Source organism: Hemitrygon akajei, chromosome 11, assembly GCF_048418815.1.
Source record: "Hemitrygon akajei chromosome 11, sHemAka1.3, whole genome shotgun sequence".
Taxonomy (NCBI): Eukaryota; Metazoa; Chordata; class Chondrichthyes; order Myliobatiformes; family Dasyatidae; genus Hemitrygon; species Hemitrygon akajei.
The window spans coordinates 134,693,186-134,705,679 of record NC_133134.1 but is presented as its reverse complement, the minus strand read 5'-3'; the positions used below and the strand labels follow the sequence as shown (position 1 = coordinate 134,705,679).

Sequence of the window (12,494 nt, the reverse complement as noted above, 5' to 3'; positions counted from 1 at the left end):
TCCGGTGCTGCGTGTACAGAGCTTGCACTTGGTCCCCATGACCGTGTGCATTTAGATGCTAAATTCCTCTGCTTCCTGGTTTGGCAGGGTAACTGGATATTGGATGTTGTGGTTAGGGTGTAGACGAGTGATAGAACCTGAGTGGAGATAAAGGATGTGTGTGAAGAATAACACAGGTTTAGTGTAAGTGGGTCCCTGCTGTTCCTATGCTCTATGGCTGCATTTTTGAAGTCATGTGCAGGGCCTCCAAAAGTCAGAAATGGTAGGATTCACAAAATGAAAATGGCAGATCTTTTCAAGTTACTTTCAGAGAGGTTGTGAGGAGGACGCAAGTGACTGCATGTGACCTACCACAGAAATTGTTTTGTCAGAGGAGCAAGTCAGACAGACCACTGGTCCTCAGTTCAGAGATGAATAAAATAGACTGAAACATGAACAATTTCACGTGGTGGATGCAGGGTTGATTTGAAGATTTAAGAGAAATTTGGATAGGAACATGGATGGGAGGGGTATGGAGGGCTATGGTCATGTGCAGTCAATGGGATAGGCAGATTAATAGTCCAGCACAGGCTCGATTGGCTGAAGGGCTTGTTTCTGTGCTATAGTGTTCTATGTCTCCATGACTGTAAGCATGTTTCACATCCACGGCATCCTGAACAGAATCAGAGTCACAGAGTTGTATACAGCACAGAAACAAGCCCTTCAGCTCAACTTGTTCATGCTAATCAAGATGCCCCATCCAACATTTGGCACATCATCTTCGAAGCCTTTTTGATCCACATACTTGTCTATCTGCATTTTTAAAGTTGTTATTGTACCTGCCTCAAATGCTTCCTTGGCAACTGATTCCACATAAATACCATTCTTTGTATAAAACAAAGTTTCCCCTCAAGTTCCTATTTAATCATTCTCCTGTCATCTAGTTCTAAGTTTGGCAAAAACTATTGTGTGCATTCACCCTATCTCTGAACTTCATCATTTTATACACCTCTATACGATCTCCTCTCAGCCTCCTGTGCTCTAAGGAATAAAGTACAAATCTGTTGAATGTCTCCCAATGACTTAGTCCCTCAGTGTCCTTGAATATCTCTTTTTTTGCACTTTTTCCAGTTTATTAATACCCTTCCTATACTAGGGTGACCAAAACTAAACACAATATTCCAGATCTGGCCTCAATGGCTTTATTTATGAAGGTCAGCATGCCAAAAGCTTTCTTCACCACCAGACTATCTGTGACTTTATTTTCAGTGAACCATGTATTTGTGCCCCAAGTTCCCTTTATTCTACAACAATCCCCAGAGCCCTGATGTTCACTGTGAAAATTCTACCTGTACTGAACATTCCAAATGGTAACATTTCACACTTAGTTTAATTAAACTCCATTTGCCATTTCTGGGCCCAATAACTCAGCCAATTTTTGATCACATTCTTCATTATGCATTATAACACCTATCTTAGTGTCATTTGTAAACCCACTAACCATGCCTTGTACATTGCGTCCAAATAATTGATATGGATGACAAACAATAGGTGTTGCACCAGCTTCTGAGGAACATCAATAGACATGGGCCTCGAGTCTGAACAGCAATCTTCTTTCGTCATGCTCTACTTTCTACTATTAAGTCAATTGCGTACCTAATTAACAAGCCCTCCTTGGATTCCACGTGATATAAACTTTTAGAGCAATTGAGCATATGGAACCTTATTAATTTATTTACTGAATTACCACCATCCTATCATCAATTTTCTTGGTTACTTCATCAGAAGTCTCCATTAAGTTTCTAAGACATGTTCTTCCACAAGAAGCAATATTTATTATGGATATTGAGGAAGGATCATGGCCCAAAATGTCAACTGTTTGCTCTTTTCCATAGATGCTCCCTGACCTGCTGAGTTGCTGCAGCATTGTGTGTGCGTGTTGCATTCATTAAGGACCTTGCTCATCTCCTCCAGCCCCACACAAAGATGTTTCCTTTGGTTGTTGAGGGGCCCCTGTTTCTCTCAAGTTAATCTTTCCCCTTAATATACTTATAAATTTTATTTGTATTTTCTTTAATTTTGTTTCTGCCGAAGTTATCTTAAGCCTAATTTTAGCATTCCCAATTTCCATATTAAGTACACCTCTGTATCCCTTATATTCCTCCAGAAATTAGCTTGACCTACCTGCCTGTACATGATCCATGCCTCCTTTTTTTTTCTGGCCAGGGATCAGTATCCTTGGTCATTGAGGGCTGCCTAATCCTACCAGTCTTCTCTTCATATCAACAGGAACAGGCAGGCTTTGAGCTCTCACTATCTCACTTTTAAACCCTTCCATTTGTCTATGGTTCCTTTGCCAACAAGCAAGCTACACCAATTAATCTTTGTGAGCTCCTGTTCCACACTGTCAGACTTCACCTTGCTCCAATTTAGAACCTGAACTATAGATTATTTATTCCCATAACTATTTAAAAACATATAGAACTTAGAAATCTACAGCACATTACATGGTTGTTCTGACCATGTAAACTACTCCAGAAACTACCTAGAATTACCCTACCGCATAGCCCTCTGTTTTTCTAAGCTCAATGTACCTATTATCTAAGAGTCTTTTAAAAGACCCTATTGTATCCGCCTCCACCACCTTCGTTGGCAGTGCATTTCACATAGCCACCACTCTCTGTGTGAAAAACTTACCCCTTACATTCCCTCAGTACCTACTTTCAAGCACCTTAAAACTATGCCCCCTTGTGTTAGCCATTTCAACCCTGGGAAAAAGCCTTTGGCTATCCACATGATCAATGCCTCTTATCATCTTACACACCTCTATCAGGTCACTAATAGAACTATGGTTACTGGTCCAAAAGTGTTCCCCCATTGTTATCGCAGTCACTTGCTGCACCTTATTGATAAGAATAGACTGAGCATTGACCTCTCCCTAGAAAGGCTTTCTACGTATTGCACATAACAAGTTCCATCCCACTTAGGTCATTAATTGTATGGCAGTCCCAGTTTATATTAGGAAGGTTATAAATCCCCTCAGACAATTCTATTGTTCTTGCAGTTCTATACTTCTTCCTGCATACTGTATTTGTTCAATTTACAATTGACTATTTGTGGCCTTATAGTATATAAGTGATTGTACTATCTTATTTCATGGCACATAAAGCTACACTGGATGATCGTCAGTGATTTCATTTCTGAATACAGCTGTGAAATTCTCCTAAAATATTCCCTCTATTTTTCTTTCCCCAGCTGCACGGGTAAAATCATTGCTCTGAGCAGGAAATTTTTACGTGGCCTGAAAACGCAGTGCACTGTAACTTTTTCTTTGTAATGTGCATACTATGAGTGTTTAGAATGAAAATTGAAAAATTACTTTCTTTTGATTTTACTAATTAACAGTACAACATAAGAAATCTTTCACGTTTTGTAAACTTTATTTGGGTTGGTGCATGGCCTAGTGGCATCGGTCTAGTGAGCTGAAGGTCACTGAGTTCGAGCCTCAGCTGAGGCTGTTATGGTCCGGTCTGGAGCCCGCATTCCAGGTCTTGATCCAGTCTGCGGACTCTGGACTCCAGGTCTTGTAGCCGTCCCTCCTTTCACCCTTAACCCCAAATAGGATCATCTTAGCTTAAGGAGGTGCACCTGAGACCTATTGGCTGGCAGGTGTATATAAGGGGCTCTGGGATTGTGTCTAGTTGGGGGTTGTTCTGTTCCTATATTTGTCTTGTACCTGCTGGTCTGTCTGGCTATCCTGTTTTGACCCTGGCTTGGAGTACCCACTGTTAATCATTTAGTTCTGTAAGTCTGTTCTTGTAGTCACCCTGGACTGAGCTCCCTTCTGATCCCTTGCCTCTGTTGGGTAAGCAGGCTGGACTGCTGTTGCCCAGTGGTGGGGGGGAACTCTGACCCTTTCCTACCCCTTGCTTCTGATGGGTGGTGCCCTGCATCCTGTCCAGGTGTCCTGTGACCTGTCCAGGCCCCTGTTTTCCTGCCTGGGAGGCTGGGCCCTCCCAGAAGTAATGTGGCATGCCCAGGGGGCTATCCTCCCAGCATTCCTTATCCCATAGACCCATCCTTTAGCCTAGCCTGGGTCCTGCCTTTGCCATGAACTCTCTGAACTCCAGGATCACCTTTGCATGCCATGGTCTCCCCATCTTGTTCTATCCTTTAGTTGTTCCTGTCCTGCCCCTGGTACTTCAGTGCCTGTGTTCTGCATTTGGGTCCAGTTTCCATGTCCCCATGTGACAGAGGCAGTGTGTTGTGTCCTTGAGGCACTTAACTACACATTGCTCTGTGATGACACTGGTGCCAAGCTGTTTGTGTCCTAGTGCCCTTCCCTTGGACAACATTGGTGGCATGGAGAGGGGAAGGCTTGCAGCTTGGGCAACTGCTGGTCTCCCATGCAACCCTACCTAGGCCTGTGCCCTGGAAACCTTCCAAGGTGCAAATCCATGGTCTCATGAGACTAATGGATGCCTATAAAACTTTATTTGCATCTGCCTTTATTACAAATACATCGTTTATAAACATTATCCAAATTAACTTTGCATCCAGACAAAAGATATGTCTTAATCCTTGAGATCATTCAAATGTTTGAGAGAGAAAAGAAAAAAAAGAATAAATAAATAAACAAATAAATAAATTGGGGAGGGGGCATTAATGGAAGTTAGAGAAATCAATGATCATGCCATCAGGTTGGAGGCTACCCAGGTGGCATGAACATTGATTTCTCTAACTTCTGTTAATGCCACCTTCCCCTTCTTACTCCATCCCTCATTTATTTGTTTGTTTATTATTTTTCCCCCTTATTTTTCATTTTTCTCTCTCTCTGTCCCCCTCACAATCACTCCTTCCCTGCTCTTCATCTCCCTCTGGTGCTCCCCTCCACCTTTCTTTCTCCCTAGGCCTCCTGTCCCATGATCCTTTCCCTTCTCCAGCTCTGTATCACTTTGCCAATCAACCTTCCAGTTCTTAGCTTCATCCCACCCCCTCCTATCATTTCGGATCTCCACCTCCCTCTCCCACTTTCAAATCTCTTACTATCTCTTCTTTCAGTTAGTCCTGACGAAGGGTCTGAGCCCGAAACGTAGACTGTACTTCTTCCTATAGATGCTGCCTGACCTGCTGCGTTCCAGCAGCATTTTATGTGTATTGGTTGAATACATTTCATTTGAATTTTTAAAATAGTGCAAGAAATTTGTACTTTAAAACTTCATTAATTTTAAAGCAAATATTTACATTAACTGAAATGGGATCACACAGGGTACATATGGTATGATATGGGCCTCCGTCAGTCAAGGTCGACCACGATGTTGCATCCTTGCCCTTTTGGTACATAAGTCCGGACAGTACAATATGGAGAGCAAGCCGTTGCCCATGTAGCAAGTTCTCCCTCTCCATGCATCTGATGAACTCAAAGGAATGTCAGAGACCGATAGAGTCTGGCACCCGCAGCGTCACAGGACTTGTCAGTCAACATTAATCTCAGTGTAAGACTGCCTTAGGGACTCCAGCTCCAGTTTTTTCCTGTGGGGTTTACTCCTGAAGCCTTCCCCATGAGAGCAAGGCAGTGGAGATTTGAGATCAGAGTTCTCCTTCTCCTAGATGAGGGGCCAATCAGAACTGATGAGCCCCATCTGCCTGAAATGACTGTTTTAAGGAACCAGTAACCCACCGTTGCCCCTTCTCCTGTCAGTAGAAGTGGTTCTGCCGGGCTTAGTGGCTAAGCCAGACATGAAGGCCAGGAGGTTATTTGAAGCACATGCCATTGGAAGCATTTAATACATATTGGGAACTTGTCCCCATTATCAGCCCTGGCTATAACAACCTTAAGGAATCACACAGGGGTCACACCTGCACGAACTCTGCACCTTAGAACTTCACCACGGAGTTGGAAGCTCAGACACAGTGATGCATAAAGGGTGGGGAAGTTATGTGGATACATTGCTTCAAGAAGCAGTCACATTCCCTTTGAATTAATTTTAGAATTAAGTCAGCCAAGACAAACAGGAAACTGTGGTTATGAGTAAGGCTGGAATGCAAATCCAGAACATAGGACTGGAGAAACCTCAATGCTTGGGGTTTATCCAACAGCACAGAACTCTTACAGCTTCTGCGGATGAGAGCAGAAACTGTTGGGACGGCACGTAGACTGTACACAACTTGAGGCTATTCAAGTAGGGGAATGAAAAGGATTGTCGTAATGATAACAGTATAGTTAGGGGGACAGATACACCATCTTCAACAATGAACACAGCACAGCGCAACACAGGGCCCTCAGCCTTCAATGCTGTGCTGTCCTTTTTAATCTAATCCAAATTCAGTCTAACCCTCTTTCCCACATGTGTCAATCTAAGAGTATCTTAAATGTCCCTAATGTATCTTCCTTTACCACTATCCAGAGAGCACATTCCATGCATCCACCACTCTCTGTTTTATTAAAAAAAACCTACTTCTGATATTTCTCCCTCTAATCAACTTAAAATTATTTCCTCTTGTACTAGCCGTGACCACAATGGGTAAAAGTCCCTGCCTGTCCACTCTCCTCTCATTCTCCTTCGCCCTCAAGGAAAGATTGAGCCTCATGAGGAAAACCTCAAACTTTCCTCACAAGAGCTGCTTTTTTTCTTTGCGCTTTCTGGAGAGAGTCTCATGGATACAAATACACAATTAGTTTATAAATTGGTAGCATAAAACAGAAGAAAAATAATGCAGAATAAAGTTACAGTTCAAGCAGACAAATAAAATGCAAGGACTGTGACAAAGTTGATGGGGAGATCAAGAGTTCATCTTTACGGATAGAAATTTGCCTTCCTGTTCCATACAGCCCTATCACACCCTCTGGCGAATCTACAGAACTGTTAACATTTAATTACTTTGAACCTAACAGTACTACTTCAACCATTTCAACAGAATCATAGCTGATTTTTTACCTCAGCACCACCTACCTCACCAGCACCCTTATCCCTCTCTTTCCTTAAGAGCTAGACACCTCACCCTTTGGTACAATCAGAGAGTCCCAAAAATTCACGATTAACATAGAACAGTACAAGCCTTTTGGCCACAACGTCGCACCAAATTTTTAACCTACTCCTAGAATCAATCTAAGCCTTCCCTCCCACATAAACCTCCATTTTTCTTTCATCCATGTACCTATCTAAAAGTCCCTTAAATTTCTTCAAAGTACCTGCTTCTACCACCACAACATCAGTGTGTTCCAAGCAATCTGTGTCAAAACAAAAATACCTTTGACGTCTTCCTTATGCTTTTCTCCAATCACCTTAAAATTATGCCCACTTGTATTAGCCATTTTTGCCCTTGAAACAAAAAGGCACTGGCCTCAGATGGAAGTCAATAACGGAAGGTTGTTAACTCTACCTTCAGAATGGTTGAATCCATGAACCCTGCTCTGGACAACAAGCCAGGAGAAACATTATCCTTATACTGACTGTTGGAGACTCTGTAAGCATGCTTGTCCGTGTCGCTCAGATGGGAATTCCAGGTAAATGGAATTTTAGGTGGACAGGTATTCCAGGTAAACCTTCTAGGGCAGCACAGTAGCACAGTGGTTAGCACAACGCTTTACAGTACCAGTGACCTGGGTTCAATTCCTGCTGCTGACGGTAAGGAGTTTGTATGTTCTCCTTGTGACCGTGTGGGTTTCCTCCGGGTGCTCCGGTTTCCTCCCATGGTCCAAAGACATACCAGTTGATAGGACAGTTAGTCATTGTTAATTGTCCTGTGCTTAGACTAAGGTAAAATCGGGGACTGCTGAACAGCGGTGCAGCTCAAAGAGCTGGAAGGGCTTATTTCGCCCTGTGTCTCAATTTTAACAAATAGATAAATAAGTAACCACATAAATAAATGAGGGGTGAGAGCCTCAGATGGAAGTCAATAACAGGAGGTTGTTAAATTCAGGAACCACTGAGGAATGGGTGAAGTGGAAGGAAAGGAGGAGGGAAAGGGTAGGTTGGTTGGTGTGCTGGCATCAGTGGGACAGTATATGGTGGGAGGAGACACAGTGATAGCTCCATCTACTGGTTACAGCATAAGTAGTCCGAGCACTCTGCTGGGCTAAATGGGGGAACTCCATTCAAACTGTTGACTTTAAATGTGGGAATTAAATTCTTACTGCAAAATAGTGACAGTGTCGCACCATGACAGGAAATGCAGATGTAGTGAGAATCGATAAAAGTAGAGTAGTGGCATAAAATGTTTGTCAAGTTACTGGACAGAGATCTTGCTGACAGACCAGCTGTGCTGTTGCCTGGTCAAGAAGTCATAAAATAATACAGCATGGAAGTAGGTCCTTCAGACCAACTCATCCATGCTAACCATGGCACCCACTGAGCTAGTTCCATTTGCCCATTTGGTCCTTAACCCTCTAGCTTTTCCTGTCTGTTTACTTATTGTTTACTCGCAAACAAAAAAGACAAGTTTATTTCATTTAAAGAACTTTACTTAGTCCTTTCAAGTTCAGTACGAAGACTGCCATCTTACCCACAATCCCTCACACACACATGCCATAACTGAGAAAGTGATCACATCCAAATGACCGGAACTCAACAAGCTTCCATCCTTCATGTATACTAAACAAATTTTTAAACATTTAAAAAAACAATTCAAATGTCTATTGGGATAAGGGAATTAGTTCTAACCTTTAATGCTGATACATTTCTTAAGCCTTCGCTAAGTGCCTTTAGCAGCACAAGAGCTGGTGCTCCCTTCTTTGTGAGACAGTCAGCTAGTTGTTTCTTTGTAGTTCACCATAGCACGTGATGAATTTTCTGTAACTCGGCAGGCCAGACAGCATCTATGGAAAAGAGTACAGTCGAGAATTTGGGCCGAAACCTTTCAGCAGAAGTTAAAAGGTGGGGGGAAGGGAGGGAGAAACACAATGTGTTGTGCATGGATTAGTTCCTTGACACTGCTTATCTCTAGATGAAGCCTCTTCTCTGTAAATGACCTGGTGGATTTGATGGCAACAACCAAAGAGTACCGTAGTTGTCTGCGAAGCCATTTATTTCTTCTTTGGGTCACCATGGACAATCTCAGAATCACAGAACACTGCAGCAGCAGCTGCGTAAAAAGGGCCCAGAGGATCATCAGTGACTTCAACCACAAACTCTTTCAGCTGCTACTGTCTGACAAATGGCACCACAGCATTAAGGGCTGGACAAACAGGCTCTGGGACAGCCTCTTTCAGATTGGTCTATACACATTGACCTGATTGTATATCTGACTGTACATTCATGTATACAAAACAATTATGTATGCAATCTTACTGTTTGGGCAATATCCTCTCACATTTCCCTTCCTTATCGCTTGTACATTATGACAGAAATGCAACATAAGGATTTTTATTTCCTCATGTTGTGAGATGGATATAAGAAATACAATTCTAATTGTAATTCTAATTCCTTAATCCCCCATGCTCTTACGAATGAAGACCTAGCCTACTCAACTTCTTCGAATTTGAATTGTACTTGGAACAATGCCACAGTCAAGTGGACAACAATAATTTAAAAGAAACAGTGGTAAACCACTGGGAAGGGCTCTAGAGATTAGAAATTGCAAAAAATAAAGAGAAGGAACAATGATAAATTTCAAGACTATAAAGTTAGGAGTAGAGTCGGCCCTCCTTATCCGGGGGGGATTGGTTCCGAGACCCCCGCGGATACCAAAAATCGCAGATGCTCAAGTCCCTTATTTAACCTGTCTCAGTGCGGTGGTCTTAAGGACCCAGCGGAACCCCAGACTTTATTTAACATTTTCAGTGCGGTGGACGTTAGGACCTAGCGGTGGAGCTCTGAATCGGCAGTGTTTCTGTTCACGAAAATTATCATGATCACGATTGAAAGTAAGCTGGAAGTAATAAAGCGATTGGAAAAGCGTTAGGCTACAGTTGGTCAACAATCGGAACAATTTTAATGGAGCTTATGAAAGGTCCTGCCCTGATGAAAGCTACAATTATTACTAAGCAACGCAGTGGTTTAATTATTGAAATACATATGTTTCTTAAGTGTTTTATATGCATAGAAAGGTTAAATATGTACTATATACTAAGAAAAACGTTTGACTAACTGATGCTTAATAATACCGGATGTACCTGTTCCGACTTCAAATCCGACTTAAAGACAGACTCAGGAATAGAACTAACTCGTTCATAACCCGGGGACTGCATGTACTTTTAAGTCATTTCTAGATTACTTATAATACCTAATACAACGTAAATGCGATGTAAATAGTTGTTATACTGTATTGTTTAGGGAATAATGACAAGAAAAAATAGTTTGTACATGCTCAAATAACGAGTGCTGGAGGGAGAACTTCCGGGTTCTCCCGATCTGCGGTTGGTTGAATCCGCGGATAAGGAGGGCCGACTGTATATCTGAGTGGGAGAAAACATACTAAAAATACCTTTAATGAGTCAGCCTAGGTAATAAAGGTAAAAATGTAAACTTGAAGGCTCTTTACTTTGAATATATGAAACATTCATAACAAGAAAGGTGAATTAATGGCATAAATAGAAATAGCTGACAGAAATATGTAAATTAATTAATACTATTCTAGGGTAAGAGATGGCAGAGTGAAAGGTAGTTTAACACAGGCACTAAGAATGAAATAAAGGTAGCAGAGGTAAAGAATTTTCCCTTAGAATATCCAGTAAATTCAGTTTGCATGGTGCTAAATAAAAACAAGGGGCTGAAAACAATGGTTGTAAAGTGGACCATAAGATAAATCAGGGGACTACACCCTCAAGAACAAGAGGAGCTCATGGGCAACTTTCACCAATATATAGGCTGACAAACTAAGCCCAGAGAATGAATTTGTGCAGTAGATCAGAAATCACAGCTCCAAAAGTCCTATTTACTGTAATTGAATTCTTTTGCTTTCAAATAGAGAATGTACACATTTAATATTTGCAATCAGTGATCCATATTCTTGCATTTTTGAGGAATTGAAACCAATTCCTCAATTGGTCAGCACTGCCTCAATCATCCCACAAAATTTGAACTTTTATGTCCAACTCCAGAGATTAGTGCAAAAATCTAGGTTAACAATCCAGTACTGTACTGAGGAATTGATATATTGGAGGGATTGCATTCTAGATAACAATTTAAAACAGGGTTTCTCAACCAGGGTTCTGTGAGATCATGATCAAAAAAATATCTGTTTTGAATTTTGTGTAATGCGCGATGCTAATGCTCGCAGTGCTGGGCAGTGACCAAGCAGCCTCATTAGCAATCTCGTTAGAGGTCTCTCAGCCCAGTGCACACTCGGACCATGTCCATTCTCAGCTTTTGATGCGAGACAGGGAAGGCCATTGATAATTGGTGAGTGCTGTATTGCACAAAAGGGAGGACAGTGGGCTGATGAGGAGCGTGAAGTCATTTTACTGCTCTAGTGCAACAACGGATACAAAAAAGTCTGTCTTTACAATGAAAGCTACTTATCAATGGGTTTTACATGGATTGGTGATCCAAGCTGTCCTGTTCCATTGTGCCTAATCTGTGTTAAACAACTTACAGATGTAGCAATAGTTCCAGCAAAATTGAAAAGACACTTAACTATAAATCACAGCAGTATGACATGTAACAGTGCTGATTTTTTTAAATGGCTATTGTAATTTCCAAACAGAGTGAAGTGTTTGTTAATAAAGTCACAGTCAGTAAAAGAATCTGGCAGCAGGTTATTTAGTAGCAAATTGATTGGAGTACTGAGCAGACAGAAGCATTTGTGTGCAGGTCTGGCGAAGAGCTTCAGAATGCAGGGATTTTTCGATGGGAGTCAGACGCAACAGAAATGTTCCCACGAAGGTCTGGCAAAGAGCTTTAAAAAGCAGGAAGGTTTTCGATGGGAATTGTTGATTGGAGTACTGCACAGATGCAACAGAACCCTTCCTGTGCAGATCCGGTGAAGAGCTTTAAAAACCTAGCCTTTATAAAAGAGAAGTATCACCTAGCAGAGCGGTCATTGTGGGAGAGGTCACTGTCGGAGTTGTCTAGCAAGGCTTTGGCTCTGCGAGAATAGGCAGAGTAAGGGAAGTAGGTAAGTTCATTCCATCTGGGTAGCCTCCAACTTGATAGCATGAAGTCGCGATGTGACCACACTCAGGTTGGAAGAACACCACCTTACATTGTGTCTGGATAGCCTCCAACCTGATTGCATGAAAATATTCCCATTCCGATATTCTGAATGTTCCAGAGATTAGAACATGTCCACATTATCCTGAAAAGGGAAGGTGAGCAGCCAGTAGTCGTAGTACACATTGGTACCAATGACATAGATAGAAAAAGGGAGGAGGGCCTGCAAAAACAATACAAGGAGTTAGGAAGGAAGCTGAGAAGCAGGACCTCAGGGGTAGTAATCTCGGGATTTCTGCCTGTGCCATACAACAGTGAGGATAGGAATAGAATAAAGTGGCAGTCAAATGGGTCGCTGAAGAATTGGAGCGGGGGACAGGGATTCAGAATTCTGAATAATTGGGACCTCTTCTGGGACAGGTG

The 12,494-nt window shown here is 42.0% G+C and overlaps 1 protein-coding gene across 1 annotated transcript in view; it reads right to left on the bottom strand.

The window, feature by feature from the left end:
* LOC140736025 (tumor necrosis factor receptor superfamily member 6B-like) overlaps positions 1-8,778 on the bottom strand; it is a 35,564-nt gene extending 26,786 nt beyond the window's left edge. Inside the window, exon 1 of the mRNA XM_073061715.1 lies at positions 8,643-8,778. The gene's annotated coding sequence lies outside the window, so the exon portion shown is untranslated. The remainder of the gene's footprint in view (positions 1-8,642) is intronic.
* Positions 8,779-12,494: the final 3,716 nt, after the last annotated feature.